This window comes from Myotis daubentonii, chromosome 3 (assembly GCF_963259705.1).
Source record: "Myotis daubentonii chromosome 3, mMyoDau2.1, whole genome shotgun sequence".
NCBI lineage: Eukaryota > Metazoa > Chordata > Mammalia > Chiroptera > Vespertilionidae > Myotis > Myotis daubentonii.
In genome coordinates this window covers 203130975-203151095 of record NC_081842.1, presented here as the reverse complement: position 1 = coordinate 203151095, position 20121 = coordinate 203130975, and the positions used below count along the sequence as shown (strand labels likewise).

General features: G+C 47.9%; 1 long non-coding RNA gene and 1 pseudogene across 1 annotated transcript; both read right to left on the bottom strand.

Moving 5' to 3' along the window:
* Window positions 1–2610: 2610 nt before the first annotated feature.
* Window positions 2611–3604, bottom strand: LOC132229111 (large ribosomal subunit protein eL24-like; annotated as a pseudogene).
* Window positions 3605–12597: 8993 nt separating this feature from the next.
* LOC132231470 (uncharacterized) lies at window positions 12598–18811 on the bottom strand. Its single transcript, XR_009452064.1, has 2 exons — window positions 17225–18811; window positions 12598–13595 (listed from the first exon to the last, which is right to left on the bottom strand). It is a non-coding gene; the product is annotated as an uncharacterized LOC132231470 (long non-coding RNA).
* Between the last annotated feature and the right edge of the window lie 1310 nt (window positions 18812–20121).

Genomic DNA, 20121 nt, shown 5'->3' with positions numbered 1-20121 from the left:
CCAGGTTATAGGGATTGGGGCTGGGACTCTGTATTTAAACCCACTCCACAGGTGATCCTAACACACAGCAAAGGGTGAGAAGCACCACCTTAGAGGGCTTCAGATGTAGCCTCATCCCAGCTGGCATGAGCCCCACAAGATGGTAGAACTCTCTGGAAGGCCAATTCTTCATCCCCATCCCCTCCACTATCTCCTGACAATTTATTTGATCTGTCCCAGCCCTTTCTGGAGATTCTCATGCCCCTCTCCTAGCAGGAGTACTGCCCCGTGGGACATGCACCTTGTGTTCTGACCCTCAGCCGAGTGCATTTCCCTCCCCCCCACCTTCATGTTCCTTCTGTTCTGATTCTCTCCAATGCTCTTTTAAATTTAATTTTACCATTTAAAAACCTTTTATATTTACATAAATAATCTGAAATACTTCCTTGAAGTTAGGTGATAAATAACCAAATAAAGGAAAGAATTTCAATTATCCCTATTCCTAGGGTGTTATTAGTCCCTGTGCAGATGGGCCTAATGAGCATTGCACGAGGATGTCTAATTATCCTTAATGAGCTTCCAAAATTCATGGGGCATGAGAGGGTGAGGTTGATTGTTACCCAAATGACTCAGTGAATCAAGTCTCCTGGTATCTACACCCATCATGTTGACTCTTGGCTTGACCATGTGACATGCTTTGGCCAGTGGAGTATCGGCAACCATGACACAAACAGAGCTGTGATGAGTGCTGTGCTTTGAGACTTCCTGTGGAACTCTCATGGAACCACCATGTGAGGAAACCTAGCTTGGACGATCTTCCTAGAAGATGAAGGACTTCAGGGAGAGAGAGGCCTAGCCATTCTCACTGTCCCAGCTGAACCCAGCCCTCCGCTATTCCTCTAAATACTCTGCGCATGGGCCACAAAGTTTCAATCACACTGTACGTGCGCACCCGCACATGTGGTATTTTGTGGAAGAGCCACACGCAAGGGGCCAAAGAGCCGCATGTGGCTCACGAATCACAGTTTGCCGACCACTGCTCTAACTGAATGCAGCTGCACAAACAAGCCACAGAATAAGAATGCAACCAACCCACAGAATTATAAGAAATAATAAATCATTGTTTTTAAGTCCTAAATTTTGGGTGTTTTGTTATGCAGCAATAGTCAACTGATACATAGGGTCATAATACTAACCACAGAACAGTATTTCTGTGCCACTAATTCCACCTGATACTCTGTAGCCTCATAAAGATCTACAGTAGGGGAGCAACCCCAAACACAATGATTTAAAGAAGATTGTTTCTTTTTCTTGAATTAAGAGGTCAGAAGTAGGTGGTTCAGGGCTGGTGGGACAACTCTGCCCACCCTCCAAATGGCTTTGGATCCAAGGTGACTGCTCCAGCTCTTGCTATCTTCCCACCAGTTAGAAGAGAGAAGAGTGAAGGGAGGGCATGTCCATTCCTTTTAAGGGCCAATCCTGAATGTAGCACACATCACTTCTATTTCTATTCCCTTGGCTTGAAGTTGGCCATATGGCTTCACCTACTTGGAAAGGAAATATAGTTTCTAGCTAGGCAGCATGTGCCAGCTAAAATATTGCAGTTTTGTTTTTTAATTTAAGGAGAAACTAAATATTTGAGAATAATCAGCAATCCATGCCACAGTCTGCCTCCTTTGTAAGTACTCTCATCAATAAATATGAGTGTTCCATAGACTAATGTACCAATTGGTTAGGATGCTTTGGGTTGCAAATAATAATACTCAACTACAAGTTGTCTAAGAGTTGGAAGTTTTACTGTCTTCACACTTGATCTTTGCCAAAAGAGATTATTATGAACTTAGGAGGTCTTGAGGTAGACATTTTTGAATCAATACTCCTTTCTTCTTTCTGCCTTCCCATCTTCTGTGTTGAGGGTCCCTTCTTCACGGCTAGAAGATGGCTACAGTGGCTCCAAGCATCATAATCCACAGGTAAAAATAACAACAGCTATCATGAATCGGGTGCTCACCAGGTGCCAGAACTGTCTAAAGCAGTGGTTCTCAACCTTCCTAATGCCGCGACCCTTTAATATAGTCCCTCATGTTGTGGTGACCCTCAACCATAAAATTATTTTCGTTGCTACTTCATAACTGTAATTTTGCTACTGTTATGAATCATAATGTAAATATCTGATATGCAGGATATATTTTCATTGTTACAAGTTGAACATAATTAAAGCCTAGTGATTAATCACAAAAACAGTATGTAATTATATATGTGTTTTCTGATGGTCTTAGGCAACCCCTGTGAAAGGGTCGTTCGACCCCCAAAGGGGTTGTGACCCACAGGTTGAGAACCGCTGGTCTAAACATTTGAGGTGAATTCACTCATTTGATCTTCACAACAACCCTATGAAGAAGGAACCATTATTATTTTAATTTTGCAGATGAGGAACATAAGGCAGAAAGATCAAGCAACTTGCTCAAGATCGCACAGCTAATCAGAGGCAGGTTCACACTTTTAACCCTGATTCTGAACCCTCCCCTCCCCGCTCTTCCTATTTATTTATTTATTTATTTATTTATTTATTTATTTATTTATATGTTTTAGTTATAGTTTGGTCTTTATTTTAAAATCTCATCTGCCAACTTAGTGTTTTCCACCAACATGGGGAGCAGAAGTCTTCACAATCTTTTGCTTAAGTGCTGCCTTTGTGGGAGCCTTAGGAGCAGCCATTGCTGTCTTTTGAGACGCTTGCTTAGCCTTTTTGCTTCCTGAGCAGCCTTGATAGCTTGTTCACGCTGAGCTTTCCTAACTTCAGGTTTCTGGTTCCTCTTGGCCATTATATCAGCAAGATGTGCACCAGTGATGGCCCTCTGGAATCTGCCTGCACAGCGGGTTCTTTTCATTTGAATTTCTTCCGACTGTACCTTTTGGTGCTTTCTTCTGTAGAGGACAGCCCAGTTTATCTGTCCAGGATTCCTCTTGGGAAGGAATACCGACTCCCGTGGGTCCTGGCATAGCGCCTCCCGTGTCCAGGATGGAACTTGTATCCACTGAAACCACACAGCTCTACCTTCATGGCTGTGGCCGCCTGCTCAGCTGATCTACCACAGGAAGGAAAGCTGAGAAGGTCTCCCTGTCTCCATTTATTAGAGAGGGAAGACCTTCCCAACAGCCCCCAGGAGATTGCCCACTCTGCCTCATTGGCCAGAACAAGGTCTACCTACCCTAACCCAGTCACAGTGGAGGGGAGTAGAAACACATATAATTATCTGTGACCCATCATAATGCCCTCCTACCTCCACCCTCTCACCTGAACAAAACAGACTTCTTTTAGCCTAGGAAGCCGGGGGCAAACCATCTGTCCTGAAGGCGATGGGGGAACCAGGCCTAGTTGGGGGTTCCCAGCTCATAGGGATTGAAATAAGGGTGGCTCAGACCCCCCCTCTCACCCTCCACCAGACTCCTGCTATTTCTCAGGCTTACAATCGTGTGGTTCTGGTTTCCTGTTTCTGCTGAATTCTAGCAGCTGTTCCCTTTAGTTTTATCTTGGAATTGACTCAAACGTAGGCTGCATTTCTTCTCCCAAGAAACCATGACTAACAGGCTGCTCTCCGAGCAGAATTTCACTGGAGACGTGCGAGTCTGAAAGTGATAGCGCTGCTCAGCACACAACTGAGAGTGGCACTGGGGCATCCCTGGGGTGTGGCCACCAGGTGGCCCTCATCCATTCTTCACTGCCCCGCCCCCCCCCTCCCTCTCCCTGCCACCCACGCTGGACTGCCTGCTCCCCTCCGCTGGCTCTTCTCCACCTTCCCTCCTTCCTCACACCCATGGGCTTCGTGTGCTCCCTCCTGACACCAACAGTTTGAGCAGTTTGGCCCTTCCCAGCCTCTCCCCCGAAACTGCTACCAGGTGCCTCTGCAGGGCCAAACCCAGCAAGGGCCTCAGAACAAAAGGGCCTCAGAACAAGTCTTTCCCTTAACAATGCAGGGTCTGCTCTCCTGAGAGGGAATCGGGTTATAAACACCAACGCCTCCCTCTGGACACGCCAGGTGCATTGGAAATTGAAGTTTCAGAATAAGCTGACTTCCAAGAGGGCCTCCCTCCCGGTGTCTGGACTGCGAGGCACCCTCAGTTCACAGTGAAGGGCATGGTCACTTTTCCAGAATCTGAGGAGATGAAACCAACTGCATTCAAAGATACTGTCTTCCTGGAGTTTTATAAACGCCTGTTCCCCAAACTGGTGCCTCTGGACGCCTTCAGGGGTCACCCCTCCTGGCCAACCGGTTCGCAGCCTCAGAGGCTCAAAACCCTCCCAGATTCCTTTTAGGAGCCTGGGAAGGAGGGGTGTGTAGGAGGAGGGAAGGCGGGAGGCGGCAGCCGGCTGGGCGCTGTGTGGAGCAAAGGGCTGTGAGAACGTGAGAACCCTGCGTCAGGGCGGCCTCAGGGCTGAGAACAGGAATGTCTCTTGTGCTACTTTCCATCGTGTGCTGCTCACACAACAGCCCGTCCCCACGGTTGCTCTGGGAGCAGGGAAATGCTCTCCCTCCCTCATCACTCATTTGGTTCAATTCCAGGTCAGAAAGAAAGGCAACAGCTGCAAGAAATCAGCAGAAGCAGAACGGTGGCCATAAGAACATAAGCCCTGAAAACTGGCAGAAATCTCTAGGAGGCCTTCATATAGCCACTGTCTCACACACCCCATTTCAGGGGTGGAGATGGCAGTCGGGGACTGGGTTACGGTTTGGGGGCATTTATCCCTCTTGCCTGCCAGGATTCTCAAACTGTGGTCCCTAGCCACCCGCATGGGCAGCATCTGGAAACTTGTGAGAATGCAATTTATTTTGTATTTTCTTTAGGATTTTTAAAATTGACTTTTTTTTTTTTTTTAGAGAGTGGAAGGTAGAGGGAGAAAGAAACAGTGAAAGAAACAGCAATGTGAGAGGGAAGCATCGATTGGCTGCTTCCTACATGCCCCCTACTGGGGATCAAGGCCTGACCTGGAATCCAACCTGCAACCTTTCGGTGCACAGGGCGACCCTCAAGCAGTGCACAACACCGGCCAGGCAAGAATGCAATTTCTTTTTTTTTTTTTAAAATATATATTTTTATTGATTTCAGAGAGGAAGGGAGAGGGAGAGAGAAATAGAAACATCAACGATGAGAGAGAATCATTGATTGGCTGCCTCCTGCACATCCCCCACTGGGGATCGAGCCCGAAACCTGGGCATATGCCCTTGACCAGGAATCAAACCTGGGACCCTTCAGTCCCCAGGCTGACGCTCTATCCACTGAGCCAAACCAGCTGCTAGGGCAAAAATGCAGTTTCTTGGTCCCACCACGGACCTACCTCATCAAGCTTGCAGGGTGGGGCCCTGATATCTGTGTTTTAAGAAGCTCCCCAGGTGACCCTTGGCAAACACCTGGAGTCTGAGAAGTGCTGCTCAGAGCTAGCAGGAGGCTGATTTGTTCAGGTGTTGTGTAACTAGGCTGTTCCATTTATTCCCTCTCTGCTCGCTATTCATTTAGGGGCAGGTGTGGGATCCTGTTCCGGTCAAGGAGGCAGTAGGGGCTTTTGGAAAGACCCCCCTCCCCCCCATAAAACAAGGAGAAGCCTTGCCCTGCTGTTTTGCCTTTGGATGCTGTCAGAGGTCACGAAGCTGAGGGGTTGTAGGTGGGGGCTCAGTCAGGCTGCTGGGGTGTGCATCCCAGGGGAGAGGGCAAAGGGAATAATGGGACAAAATAATGATAGTAATCGCTGCTGACACTTCTCAAGGGCTTGCCACATGCCAGGTGCTGTTCTGCTCACTTAGCATATTTGCCCTCATAACAGCTCTATGAGGTAGGCCCTGTTGTTCTCATTTTATACGGGAAAAGTGAGGCAGAGAAACGTCTAAATGAATTGTCCAAAGTCACACAACTAATATATGGAAGCCAGGATTCAGACATAGGCCATCGTGTATGGCTTCAAGGTCACGGTGGGGATCTTGGCATTTTTCTTAGGCCAATGGGAAGCTGTTGAAAGGATCTAACCAGGAGGCAGCAGCTCTGATTCACCATTTATTTATTTGTTTATTTATTTCAGAGCGGAAGGGAGAGGGAGATAGAAACATCAATGATGAGAGAGAATTATTGATTGGCTGCCTCCTGTACACCCCTTACCCAGGACTGAGCACAATACAGCGCGTGCCCTTGACCAGAATCGAACCCAGGACCCTTCAGTCCACAGGGCGGCGCTTTATCCACTGAGCTAAACCGGCTAGGGCTCTGATTCACCTTTTAAAATTCACTAAAATGCTTTGCTTATAAAATTCTCTGGGTGGTTGGGGACAAGCCAGACACACTTGCACAGCCTGTTCTTCAGCCTCTTTCGCTTGTCTCTGAGACGTCACCACCGTGAGCAAACCCAGAGGCTTGGGTGACTGTTTGGGACCAGGGTGACTCAGGTGCTGACAGGGCAGGAGAACCACTAATCCCAGTCACCCTCTGGAAGTAGGGGACAGAGAAAAAAAGCACCAAATAACTATGATATTAGTTAAATTGAAGAATAGAAAGATGGCCCAGCCGGTGTGGTTCAGTGGTTGACCTATGAACTAGGAGGTCATGGATTGATTCCCGGTCAGGGCACATGCCCGGGTTGTGGGCTTGATCCCCAGTGTGGGGCATGCAGGAGGTAGCCGATTAATGATTCTTTCTCATCATTGATGTTTCTATATCTCTCTCCCTCTCCCTTCCTCTCTGAAATCAATAAAAACATATTTTTTTAAAGAAGGATAATCTTTGAAGAGTGGGATTGTTGGTGATTTTTTAACCTGAATTTTTACATTTTCTGACAGTTGTTCATTAAAGACGAATTTTATTATGTGCAAAGAAGAGTCCTCCGCCCCCTGTGGGGTGGTTGGCCTCTGCTGCTTTAGCTGAAATAGTCCTAATGGTGGCTGACGCTTCAAAATTGTTGACAGCGCGCCAGCCCCTTTCTCCATGCTTCACGTGATGTGTATTAACGTACTGAATCCTCACTGGCTTGGTCAGGGTCAGGAAGCTGAGGAGTGCCAGGCTAGAGTCCAGGCTCTCAACTGTACGCTATTCTGCGTTTCTGGAAATTGTTTCCACGTCCCCTGTGGATGAGAGGCCCGTGTTCCCTCGCTGCCTCCGCAGCGAAAATGGCCTCCATTCTGTGCTGTGCAGGCTCACGCAGCGGGAGTGAGGGGGCTGGGGGAGGAAATACAGGAGACAGACAAGAGTGTCCAGCAGTTGTTTGAGTCCTTGGGAGCCCAGGCAAAGCTCATTCTCCCCGTGGGTGTCGGCCCACAGGACCACCAGCCTCGACCCAGGCTCTGTGCGGGTGGAAAAGGTGGCTACGTGAGGGCTGTAGACATCTGGGCATTGGCTTCAAATCCCAGCTCTGCCATAGCAGGTGTGAGACCTTGAAAGTGCCTTGCTTTTGTGAGTCTCACTTTCTTCTTTGGTAAAATGAAGATCTTGGCAGTTGTTTGTGTCAAATGGCTCTGAGCACAGTGCCTGGCACATGGTAAGCACTTATTAAGACATGGTTATGTCCTGGCTGGGTGACTCCGTTGGAGCATCGTCCCGTACACCAAAAGGTTGTGGGTTTGATCCCTGGTCAAGGCAGGTACTGAAGGCAACTGATCTTTCTCTCTCTCATTGATATTTCTCTCTCTCCCTCCTTCTCTCTTTACAATCAATAAAAACATATCATCCAGTGAGGATTAAATAATGGTTATTACCATCCTATATAATAAAAGCCTAATATGCAAATTGTTCGACTGGGAGTTCGACTGGGAGTTCAACCAGTTCTACCACTTGCTATGATGTGAGCTGACCACCAGGGGGCGGAATGGAACAGGGTGGGTGTTGGCGACATGGCGCTGGCAGTGGGCAGCAGTGGAAGCGCTGCTGGCCCTGATGGGCCCCGACGAGAGTGGGACCCCGGCAGGACGGTGGAGCAGGTGAGCCGGGGGTGCTAGGCCAAGGCATGTGTGCATCGGGGGAGGGGAGGGGGGGGGCAGGGAGCCTGGCCCCTATCGATTGCCCCGCAGGCAGGTGAAGGGGCGATGCCAGGCCACAGCAGGGTGCCAGCCAGGGCTGCGGGGCTGCAAGCCTGGGGACGCAAGCTGGGGCCCAATCCCTAGAGGCCACCCCAAGGGACCCCACCCACGCATGGATTCATGCACCAGGTTTCTAGTTATTATTGATAAACATTTATGGAGCATCCAGTTTGTGCCCAGCATTGTGCCAACAGCAGACCCTGCCCCCAGGGTGCCAGAGCCCAGCAATTACACCTCCAGGCTCCAAACACCACAGACAGAATTCAGCAGAAGCAAGAAGCCCAAGCCTGAAATCCCTAGTGTGTCCAGAGGCACAAGATGGGGTTTGAGCAAAACTTCCCTCGGTCTCATGGGACACCCCTGCTGACACCTGGTTTCTACCCTTCCTCCAGGCTGGCAGAGGCTCTGTCAAGGTTTTGGGGGGCATTGTATCCAGGTCTTGGGGGTGTAAATTGTGTCTGGTCTGAACTAAGTATGGTTTTCCTCCTCTCTTTTGTCAGCAAAGAGCTTGCTGAGAGTCGGTTAGGGAGTAAGAGGCAAGGCTAATCTTCCGGTCTGTGTGTTTTCGGGGTAGGTGTGTGACCCCATCAAGGCACATAAGATCGCAGGATTGTTAGAAGAATGAAATTCATGGTTATGTATAAAGTGCTTAGAACGGTGACTGGCAGCAGTACGTACACAAGTGATGTTAGCTGATTTGATCTTTCACTTTCGTCACCCTGTCTGCCTGTCTCAGCTACTTTGGACACTCTTTCTGTGCCTAAGTCATCCCATATAATAAAGATGTAATATGCAAATGATCGTTACACCTGAAGTGTAACAACCGACCACGTCACAACTGGATCAGCAGGAGGGTGGGGCAGCGAGCTACAAGCGGGTGGCTGAGAGCTATGGGAGGGGGCAGGGCAGCAAGCTATGGGGGGAGGGAGAGGGGCCGGGGGAGCTACAGGAGGGGGGGCGGCAGCAGGTGGAGAGCTACAGGAGGGCGACAGCAAGCTACTGGTGCACGGATTTGTGTGCAGGGCTACTAGTCATTTATAAACAAATAAAAATCGACATGTTCCCTCCTTCCTTGCAGAATATCTAGCCATATAACCAAGTCCTGGCCGGTGGGATGTAAGTGGAAGTGGTGAGTGCAACTTGGACGAATTACCCTTAAATGGAGGACTCGTGCTCCTCCCTTCCCTCGTTCCTGCTCCACGAAACACCAGCATGATGGCTGGACCTGGAGCAGCCATTTTGGACCAAGAGGCCAAAGCTGAATGCGGAGGATTTGTTAACAGGATAGACAATGTCCATGACCTTAAGGACTGTGGTGCCACCATACCAGCCCGGACTGCGTTCCTAGACATTCGCATGAGAGACGTAATCTTCTATCCTGTTGAGACCCCTGATCTTTTGGATATCCATCGCTCATAGCTGAAATGGTCCCAAACTAACACGGGAACAGAACTTGGACTTGGACCCAGGCTTGCCTGGCCCTGAGGCGTTCCACCAGCGTGGCTGGCAGGCTCCCCGGGTGAGAATCATAGGGTGGGGAGCGTGGATAGACTGTGTATTTGAGTCCCACTTCAGCTTTGCTGCTTTAGGCTCTCCAGCGCTGGGGCCTGAGCAGCTCTATTTTCAGCAAGCTGCCCACACAGAGGTTCTGATGTACACTCAAGTGAAAACACGGTGTGCTATTGTACTTCCTCTAATAAGTCGTAAGAAGATCAGGGGTCCATTCTGATCCGTTGGGTGGAACTAAAGGCAGGTAGAGCTCAGGGTCCCCGTAGGGGACTCTGGGGCTGGGGAAGGCTTGTGGGCAGAGGTCCAGGCCCAGGGCCCCAGCCAATCTGTATCCCTTCCTGAGGCAGGCGCTGTGCAGCCCTCTCCCAGGAGGCAGCCCTGTCACCCGGGTCCTGGATGGTGTGAGGACCAGCTGCCTGCCCTCGCACACGGCAGTTGCTCCAAAGCTGGAGTTGTTCGAGGCCCCGAGTGTCTGTGGCATATTGAGATGCCCTTATGGAGCCTGGGACAAGCCCCAGGAGGCAAGGCTCCGCTCAGGAGCCAGGATTTTAGAGCAAAGCTGTGTCTCATTCTGCAAGCCACTGTTCTCCTTTTGAGAAACAGCTCATTGCTTTCATAAGCTGCTGGGCCTCGGGGAGACGGCAAGCCTGACGCGAGGCACCTGGGGACCATGTGATGAGAGCTGAGTGCTGTCTGACCTTGCCACAAAGGCAGGTCTGCCCAGCAGCATCTGTTGTCGAGGGGAGCAGGCACACGTGGGAGAGGGACTGGGTCTAGGCGTGTCCTGAAGCCCAGGAGGCTGCTGAGCACGCAGCTCATTCGCCCGAGTCCCTCTCAGGCTGCCCCTCCCCCCGCCTGCTCCTCAGGGGCAGGTCCCTAGGACCAGTTGCCCAAGGATTGGAGACTCTAGTCTGTGCTATGCAAAGAGCTCGGGGACACTCAGCCGCACCGGGTCTCTGGCTGAGGCTGGAGGCAGCACCCTGGTCCCCCTGCCATGTTTGCCCTTGACATTGGCGAGTGTGAGAATGACCTTGGGGGCAATGGAATGTGGGGAATGAATGGTAAGCAGTCTCAACTGAAGTGTCAGCTGTTTGGGAAAGTGCTGGCCTGGAGGCCCTGGCCCCACCTCAAGCTCATCCCGTGGGAGGTTGAGTTCAGGCACAGCCCCTCCTTAGGGACAGGGAGCCATTGGTTGGCTTGCTAGTTGCCAGGTAACCCAGGATGAGCCTCGGAGGTCATGTCTCAGACAATTCTGAGCTCTCTCCACAGCCTGTTAGCAGATGGTTCTGCAAGCAGCCAGCCCCAGCCAGAGATCGATCGCTGTGACGCCGCTGCCCGTTTCCGGCAGCGGCAGCGACGAGAACCCGTTCCATTTTGCTCAGAAGGAGAAGCAGCCTGAGGTCAGCTCTGGGCAGTGGCTGGTGGCCTTGCCATGCGAGCAGGAGGGCCATGGAAGGAGGGAGACTGGAGGTGGTGGCAAGGAGGTGCTATGTGGTTAGACTCTCAGAACGGGCCCAGATTGTGAGAGAGTGCTTGTGCCAAGTGGCTGGCCAACAGAGAGCAATGTTAACAGTCAGGGGACACCCGTGGGCGCCACTACTTTCTTCCCCTCTCTGGTTTCAGGACCTGGACAAAATTCAAGAAGCTATCTCAGCCTCAGCTGAGCCTAAACTTTGATGCTTCTAATTGCAACGAGTCTTCGATTTGAGGACAAGAGACCCAGGCTTTTCCCTGCCCCATTATCATGATCTAAGATAATACTAAGCCACGTTTGGCTATTATTTCCTGGGAACAGAATCGGTCATAACTTGGTTGTGACTCTTACTAGTTTGAGGCAGCTACAGAGGTGACATACCAGCATGACTTTCCTGTCTTATTGGAGGTACAAAGAGCTTCAACTTTCTAATAGAAACGTTAAACAGCAAGCCAGCATTTTTTTTTTTTTTTTTTAGGACAAGGACAAATTCCCGTAAGAATTTTGCAAACCTCACATGTTCTCCTTCCCCTTATTGCAGTATGTATAATTTATCTTCTGGTAGAACTTGCTTGATAGTCACAGCTTATTAATTCCATCTGCTTCCCAAGAGGAGGACAAATTGTTGCATGGTGATGTCCTGGGTTCTGAGAGTCTCCCACAAGCCACAGATGCTCAAGAACAGAATTAAGGGGCCCAGGAACAAAGTGGCCAGGGAGGCAGGCGGAGCCTCTGCCTGGCCTCTCAGCACGAATATACCCCACCTCAGCCAGCCTGGCCACCATCACCTCTGAGTGGCCAAAACGGTGTCTTTGAGGCTCTGTCAGGCATCAGGGGATAGCTTATGTTTTGGAAAAACCCACAGTTCTTCCTTACTACGTGTCCTTCTCCTGTGTGTTTCTCTCCTGTGTCTCCTTTCCTGGTCACAGAACACTTCACACTGAAATATGTGGGAGTTTTTCCCCCATACAAAGCAGTTCTCCAGGACAGCAGCTGGGTGTCCTGAAATTTAATTCAGTTCTGACCCAAGTACCTGGAGATAGTGTCAGATCCCACAGGTTAAGGGCTCGGTCCCAGGAGACAGCCCCCCCCCCCCACTTCAGAGGCCAATCACAAGTAGTAGGTCCCCAGGTTACCCACAATGTCTGTCTGACTTGGGTACAAATCAGAGGTTCCCATGACCTCCTCCTCTTGGATTTGATTAGTGTGCTAGAGAGGCTCACAGAACTCGGGAAGACACTTACTTATATTTACCAGTTTATAAAAGGCTACAGTAAAGGATACAGATGAACACCCGGATGAAGAAGTACATAGGGTGAGGTCTGGGAGGCTCCCAAGTGCAGGAGCTTCTGTCCCATGGAGTTGGGGTACATCACCCTCCTGGTATGTGGATGTGCTCACTCACCTGGAAGCTCTCTGAATCCCATACTATAGGGATTTTATGGATTTTATAGTATAGAATTCCATACTATAGGGATTTCATGTAGTCATGATCCATTACTAACCCCATGTTTAGCCCTTCTCCCCTCTCTGAAGGATGATGGGTGGTGCTGAACATTTTAAGCTTCTGATCATGGCTTTTGTTTTGTTTTTTGGTGACCAGCCCCCACCCAGGAGCCATCCAATAGCCCACCCAAAGTCATCTTAATAGAACAAAAGATGCTCCTATCACTTATGAAAAAAGGGTTTAGGGGCTCTGTGCCAGGAACCCAGGGGCAGAATATATATCTCTCTATATAATTTTTTTCTGACTTCACAGTCTGATTACACAAACTCCCTCCATGGAGGGGCAGCCATTTGTCCACCTGCAATGGATCCTATTGTAGAGTTGGATTTGCTTTCTCATCCTCCCGCTGCCTCCCTCTGCACCTCCACTCATAAACCTACTGATGCCACTGTTAGGCATTGTCCAACACCAAGAAGCTCATGTTCCTATGAAAACCAAAGATGTATGCTAATAGGCCAGTGCCCATGGGGTTCCCTGGTCTTTCCTTGTACCCATTATCCAGGACCAGGTGGCCTTAACGCATGGCGGAACACCCTCCTGCAGGCTCGGTTACTATGTGAGCTGAGAGGAACCACCTGTGGGACCTGCTGGTCTGCAGATTGTGGAGCATGCTGAACCAGTACCAACATATGGTGCTAGTTCTCCTGGGGTCAAATATGTGAGCCTGAGAGTGGGGGGCATGGGGGGGGGCAGAGATTGGAATTGTACATCCTTACCACCCAGTGGGGAACTGGGTCCCTTGAGAGATGCAAAAATGACTTATCTGAATAGGAGCTGAGACTGTCACTGGCCACTGAGAAAATAAGTAATCAGGTGGATTATGGTATTGGCTGGGGTGTTGACCTTGACTATGAAAAAGAAGTGGAGGCTGCTATAAAGTAGAGTTGGGGAGAAATCTGGAGAGAGCCCAGGTTGGGTGGGATCACCTGTGATGTCTCCTTGTTCTCCTGGGTCCAGTAGTAAAAGTAAATGGAGGATTTTCACCCCTCCATGGGTGGAAATACACCCAAGGGTTGTGATTCTTCAAGAATAAAGGTTTGAGTCATGAATGAATCCTCCAGATGTGGTGCTGTAAGCACAAGGACCAAAGAATAAGTAGTGCCAGAGAGAAATATTGTCCACAGTCGATCAACAGGGTCCAAAGCCCCTTGGGTCTTGCGGAGGGTAGTGGGGGCTAAACCGGGACAGGCAGAGGAAGCCTGGTCAGACCGTCCAGACAGTCCCAGAGTTCTTCCAGCCTCTCTTCCCTCCTTCTCCAGCTCCCTGTGCCCAGCTGTCTCTTCCTGTAGGAAAGGACAGAGGCCACCGGCCCTAGAGAATAGTTTGGTCTGATTTCCGCCCTTCCCCACACTTTTTGAAAGCGGTCCATAGTGGTGAATCAGAGTTCGGGTCTGGCATCTGACCTGGATTCCAGTCCCAGTACAACTGCTTACTAAGGATGTGTGTGTGTGTGTGTGTGTGTGTGTGTGCGTGCGCGCGCACACCACGTGCAAGTTACTTAGCCTTTCTGTGGTCCCAGTTTCTTCCCCTTTAAAAGGGGAAAAAGCATCTAACTCTTAGGAGTTGTTGAAATTAAATGTACAATTAAAGCCATAAAGCTTCTAGAATAAAACATAGGAGAAAAGCTTTGCAATCTGGAGGTAGGCAAAGATTTCTTGGACTGGACTAAGGAAGCAATAACAATTAAAAACAATTGATTGGACTTCATCATAGTTTAAAACTGCTCATCAAAAGTCATCATTAAGAAAATAAATAGAATTGCCCAGCCAGCGTGGCTCAGTGGTTGAGTGTAGACCTATGAACCACGAGATCACGGTTTGATTCCCCTCAGGGTACATGTCCGGATTGCAGGCTCAAACCCCAGTGGGGAGGTGTGCAGGAGGCAGCCGATCAATACTAGTATTTCTCTCTCATCATTGATGTTTCTATCTCTCTCTCCCTCTCTCTTCCTCTCTGAAATCAATAAAAAATATTTTTAAAAAAGAAAATGAATAGACAAGCCATACCGTGTAAGAAAATATTCACAAAGCACACATCTTGGCAAGTGGCTTGCTTCCAGAAAACAAAGTGCTTATAAAATTCAATAATAGAAAAACAATTTTTAAATGGACAAAAGATTTGAACGGATACTTTGCAAAGAAAGATATACACATAGCCAATACATGTGAGACAAGATATTCAACATTTTAGTCATTAAGAAAATGTAAATTGAAGCCACAATGAGATGCTGCTGAACAACTCCTCAGAATGAAAAGATGAAAAGACCACCAACCCCAAGAGTTGAGGAAGACATGGAGTACCTGGGAAGTCCATATAGTGTTGATGGAAGGAAAAAATGGATCAGCCACTTTGGGAAAAGATTCTAACCAATGTAACATGGCAAAGATGACAGAATGTCACTTCCATGAGTAGGTTACAGAAGACTGTAACTTCTGTCTTGCAACAGGCTCTCCCTCTTGCACCCTTTGATGAAGCAAGTGGCTGTGTTAAAGAGATCCATGTGGCAAGAAACAGATAGTAACCAGAGGCCACCAGCCAGCTAGGAACAGAGGCCCACAGTCCAACAACCCTTGAGGAACTGGATTCTACCAACAGCTATGTGAACTTGGATGTAGATCTTTCCCTAACTCAGCCTTCAGATGCGATCCTAGCCCTGGCCAACAATTGCAGCCTTGTGAGAGGTCTTGAATCAGAGCACCCAGTTAAGATGCACCCAGACTCTTAACTCACAGAAGTCATGAGGTAATAAATGTGCTTTTCTAAATTGTTAAATTTTTGGTAATCTGTTCATAGCAATAGATTACTAGTTATAGAACTATTCAGATATCTCATTTTTTTTTATTTGCTTCAGTTTTGGAAAGTAATAGTTTTCTAGAAATTTACCCATCTTGCCTACATTTTCAAGTATATCAGCATAAAATTGTTCATAATATCTTGTTTCTGTTTAAAGATTTGATTGTAAAATATAACTCACACACAAAAAGTTGCATTAAATACAAATGCACAGTATAATATATAATTATAAAACAAACATCTGTGTAATCACTGCCCAAATCAAGAAATAGACTATTGCCAATGCCACAGGAATCCCGTGTGCCCCTTCTCAATCACACCCCCTCCTTTCCTCTTAAGGATAATCATTCTTGTATTTATGGAAATCCTGCCTTACAGTTTTACAGTTCTTTATAGTTTATCCATCCTTATACAATACAGTTTAGAGTTTTCTGGTTTTGAATTTTATATAACTGGTATGATTCCCTATGTACCTTTTATGTTTTGCTTCTTTTGCTCAGCACTGGATTTATAACATTAATCCATGTCATTTGTTCATTTTCATTGCTTTTTAATATTCCATGGTATGATATAATAACATTTATTTATCTACTTTACTGTTGATAGGCATTTTGATTGTTTCCAGTTTGAGCTACATAAATAATTCTCCTCTAAACACTTTTTAAAAATGTTTTTATTGGAGAGAGAGAGAGAGAGAAACATCGATGTAAGAGAGAGACATCAATCAGTTGCCTCCTGCATGAACCCTGACCAGCGCCAAACCTGCAACCTAAGAATGTGCCCTGACTGGGAATCGAACTGCAACCTTTTGGTGTACAGGACAATGCTCCAACCAAGCCCCCCAGCCAGGCCTTCCTTTTTTTTTTTTCTTTAAATATATATTTTTATTGATTTCAGAGAGGAAGAGAGGAGAGAGAGAGATAGAAACATCAATGATGAGAGAGAATCATTGATTGGCTGCCTCCTGCACACCCACTACAAGTGGGCATGTGCCCTAGCCAGGAATCGAACCGCGACCTCCTGGTTCATAGGTCAATGTTCAACCACTGAGCCACACCGGTCAGACCCAGGCCTCCTTTGAACACTTCTGTACATGTGTCCCGGTGCACAGTGCATGTACTTTTTGGGGCATTTTTCCAGCGTGGTATTGTTGGAGCACAGGGTATAAGTATTTATACCACTTTACTGGAAAATGCCCAACTTGCCCCCAAAGTAGTTGGGCTAATCACCAGCAGAAATGAGAGTTCCCATTGTTTCACACCCTGTTCTACTGGTCTACGAGACTTCTGAATTTGACCCACCTGGTGTGTGTATAGTGGTATTTCAATATAGTTTCGGCACTTTCCTGATTATTTTTGGAGTTAAGCACTCAGGGGGTGTTGGGGTTTCAAAATTCTACCCAAACGTCCCCACCCCATGTCTGGGGTCCCATTCCCTCTTGACCAGTGCCCTTCCAAATGGTGGGACTGCTCATCTCATTGGCTCTGCAACCCTGGGATCCTGACAGTCAGGGCCCAGGCTTGGTCCTTTGCCATATGTGTGCCCTGTAGCTACTAGAGAGCAAAGATCCCTTCAGGACTACCCTAGAGGCTTTCTGAAGTTCTGTCCTTGCATTGAGCCCCAAGTTCAAGACTTTCAATCTGTTCTAAGCCCATGTGGATCCAGTGGGACCACAGACCCATCCTGTGTCTGTAAATTAACTGGCAGAATCTCCCTGCTGATTTCCTAACTCATGGAATGAGAGCTTTAGGGGTGGCAGGGCCGAATGGGAGTCTCTGAACTACAATCTCACCACCATCAAAATAGCAAACCAAAGGCAATTCCACATCCCTAAAGAAGTTTCAGAAATTAGTGCCACCATCAAAGATCATGCAGTCATCCCTATCAAGACTCAGTTTAACTCACCTACTTGGCTGGTGTAACAACCAGGTGGGCCTTGGAGAATGACCATAGATTACTGTGAAGATAGGTGGGATGTCAATTGCAGCTGTGGTTCTAGACATGACATTTTTACTGGAACACGTCAACACCACTTTGGGCCTGATGTACATCTTGATCCCAAGTGCTTTCTTTTCCATTCCGCTCAGTAAAGATAATCAGAAATAGTTTGCCTTTGTGTATCTGGGACAGCAGTACATCTTCACTCTACGACCTCAGGGCTTTGTCTCCCGATTTCTGTCATATTACAGTCCAAAGGGACATAGGTCACCTTGCTATAGTTCAAAACATTATGCTGGTCCATTATATTGATGACTTATGATAATTGGGCCCACTGAGCAGGAAATTGCAAACACTTTAGATTCTTAGTAGAACATATGTATGTCAAGGGAAGGGTAATAAATCTCACAAAAATGGAGAGGCATGTCATGTCAATAAACTTTTTGGAATATTCAGTGATCTGGGGCATGTTGGAATATCTCCTCTAAAGTGAAAGGCAATTGTTGAAACTTTATTGCCCATTATAAAGAAAGAAGCAGAATGTTGGATGGGACTCTGGATTTTTGAGGCAACATATAACATACTAGAGGACTGGTGCACGAAATTCGTGCACTGGGGGTGGGGGGTGGGGGTCCCTCAGCCTGGTCTGCACCCTCTTGCAGTCCAGGACCCCTCGCTCCTTACCACCCGCCTGCTCACTGCATCTGCCCCCTGGTGGGGAGGGACATCGGGAGGGTTCCAGGGTGTGTCCAGCCTGTCTTGCTCAGTCCCTATCGGCCAGACCCCAGCAGCAAGCTAACCTACCGGTTGGAGCATCTGCCCCCTGGTAGTCAGTGCACGTCATAGCGAGCAGTTGAGCGGCCTTAGCATATCATTAGCATATTATGCTTTGACTGGTTGAATGGCTGACTGGATGACCAGACACTTAGCATATTAGGCTCTTATTATATAGGATCTGTCAGTGTTGTTCTACCCATTTACTGGGAAACCCATAGGACTGCAAGTTTTGAGTGAGGCCTGCAGCAACATAAGACTGCAGCAGGTCCAGACTGCAGAGCAAGCTGCCCTGTCACATGAGCTTTATGATTTGCAAGTGAGTATGGCAGAAAAAGATGCTGTATGGACAAGTTCCATAGGCGTGTCGCAGCAGAGTTACAGACCCTTGGGGTCTGGCATTAATTCATGCCCTCTCTGCCAGTAATCAGTCTGCACTTTAAAACAGTTCCTGGCTCACAACTGGACACTAAGAGACTGAATATCTCACTGTGGGACAACAAGTGACCCATAGCAAGAACTGGATATTATCTGATCCATCAAACATGCAATTGGACATGCACGGTAGCATTCTGTTCTTTTTCTTTTTGGTAGCATTCTGTTCTTAAAGAGTGCATATGAGATCAGGTCTGAGCAAGTCCAGAAGGTACAAGGAGAGTGCATGAGCGGGTGGACCAAATCCTTACTGTACCTACACTTATGGCTTCACTGCTTCTCCCTTAACCTACATTTGGGGAAGTTGCTTTGACCAGTTCACATGGAGGAAAAAGGACAGACATGATTTCTTTTTTTTTTTTTTTTTTTTTTAATATATTTTTATTGATTTTTTACAGAGAGGAAGGGAGAGAGATAGAGAGTCAGAAACATCGATGAGAGAGAAACATCGATCAGCTGCCTCCTGCACATCTCCCACTGGGGATGTGCCTGCAACCCAGGTACATGCCCTTGACCGGAATCGAACCTGGGACCTTTCAGTCCGCAAGCCGACGCTCTATCCACTGAGCCAAACCGGTTTCGGCGGGACAGACATGATTTCTAAGCGAGTCCGTATGTTAGCACCTGCCACATATGGACAACTACTGCATTAAAGCTACAGTCAGGGTGTCTCTAAAAGACAGCGATGAAGAGGTAGCCTCTTCTAGTTATATCAATTGTCCATTTTGCATGAAAGAAAAGATGACACTCAACCATGAGCCACACTGGCTGGGTAATCTTGGTGTTTCCAAGTCTCTGACCAGCCAGTCAACTTGCCAGCCACTGCTCATGAATCAAAGTAGATCTGTAACTTAGGTCATCTGGGTGGGCCTGATGTAATCACAAGGGTCTTTAAATGTGGAAGTCAGAGGCCGAGCCAGTGTCAGAGTGGTGTATGTGATGTGAGAAAGACTTGACTGGCCATGACTGGTTTTGAAGATGGAAAGAGGGCAAAAGCCAAGGAATACAGGCAGCCTCTAGAACAGCCGTGGGCAAACTACGGCCCGCGGGCCGGATCCGGCCCTTTTGAAATGAATAAAACTAAAAAAAAAAAAGGACCGTACCCTTTTATGTAATGATGTTTACTTTGAATTTATATTAGTTCACACAAACACTCCATCCATGCTTTTGTTCCGGCCCTCCGGTCCAGTTTAAGAACCCATTGTGGCCCTCGAGTCAAAAAGTTTGCCCACCCCTGCTCTAGAATCTGGAAAAGGCAAAGAAAACAGATTCTCCTCTAGAGACTCCAGAAAGGAACACAGCCTGGCCAACACCTTCATTTTAGCCCTGTGAGATGCATTTCAGGCTTCTGATGTCCAGAACTGTAAGATAGATCTGTGTTGGTTTAAGCCACTATGTTTGTGGTGATTTATTACAGTAGCCATAGAAAACTGATATACAAGGGCTCAACACATTTCCCTTACCAAATCTGATCTGGCAACTGGAAGTGCTGAGTGCTCAAGCTGCTGGCAGCAAAGACCAAGCTGTTTCCAATATGGTACCACTCCCTGGGACAATGGTTCTCAAAGTGGGGACCACGAACCCTTGGGGGGTCCCCAAGATTCTTTCATGGGTTTTGTGAGGCCAAATCTACTTTCATCCTTACACCAAGACAT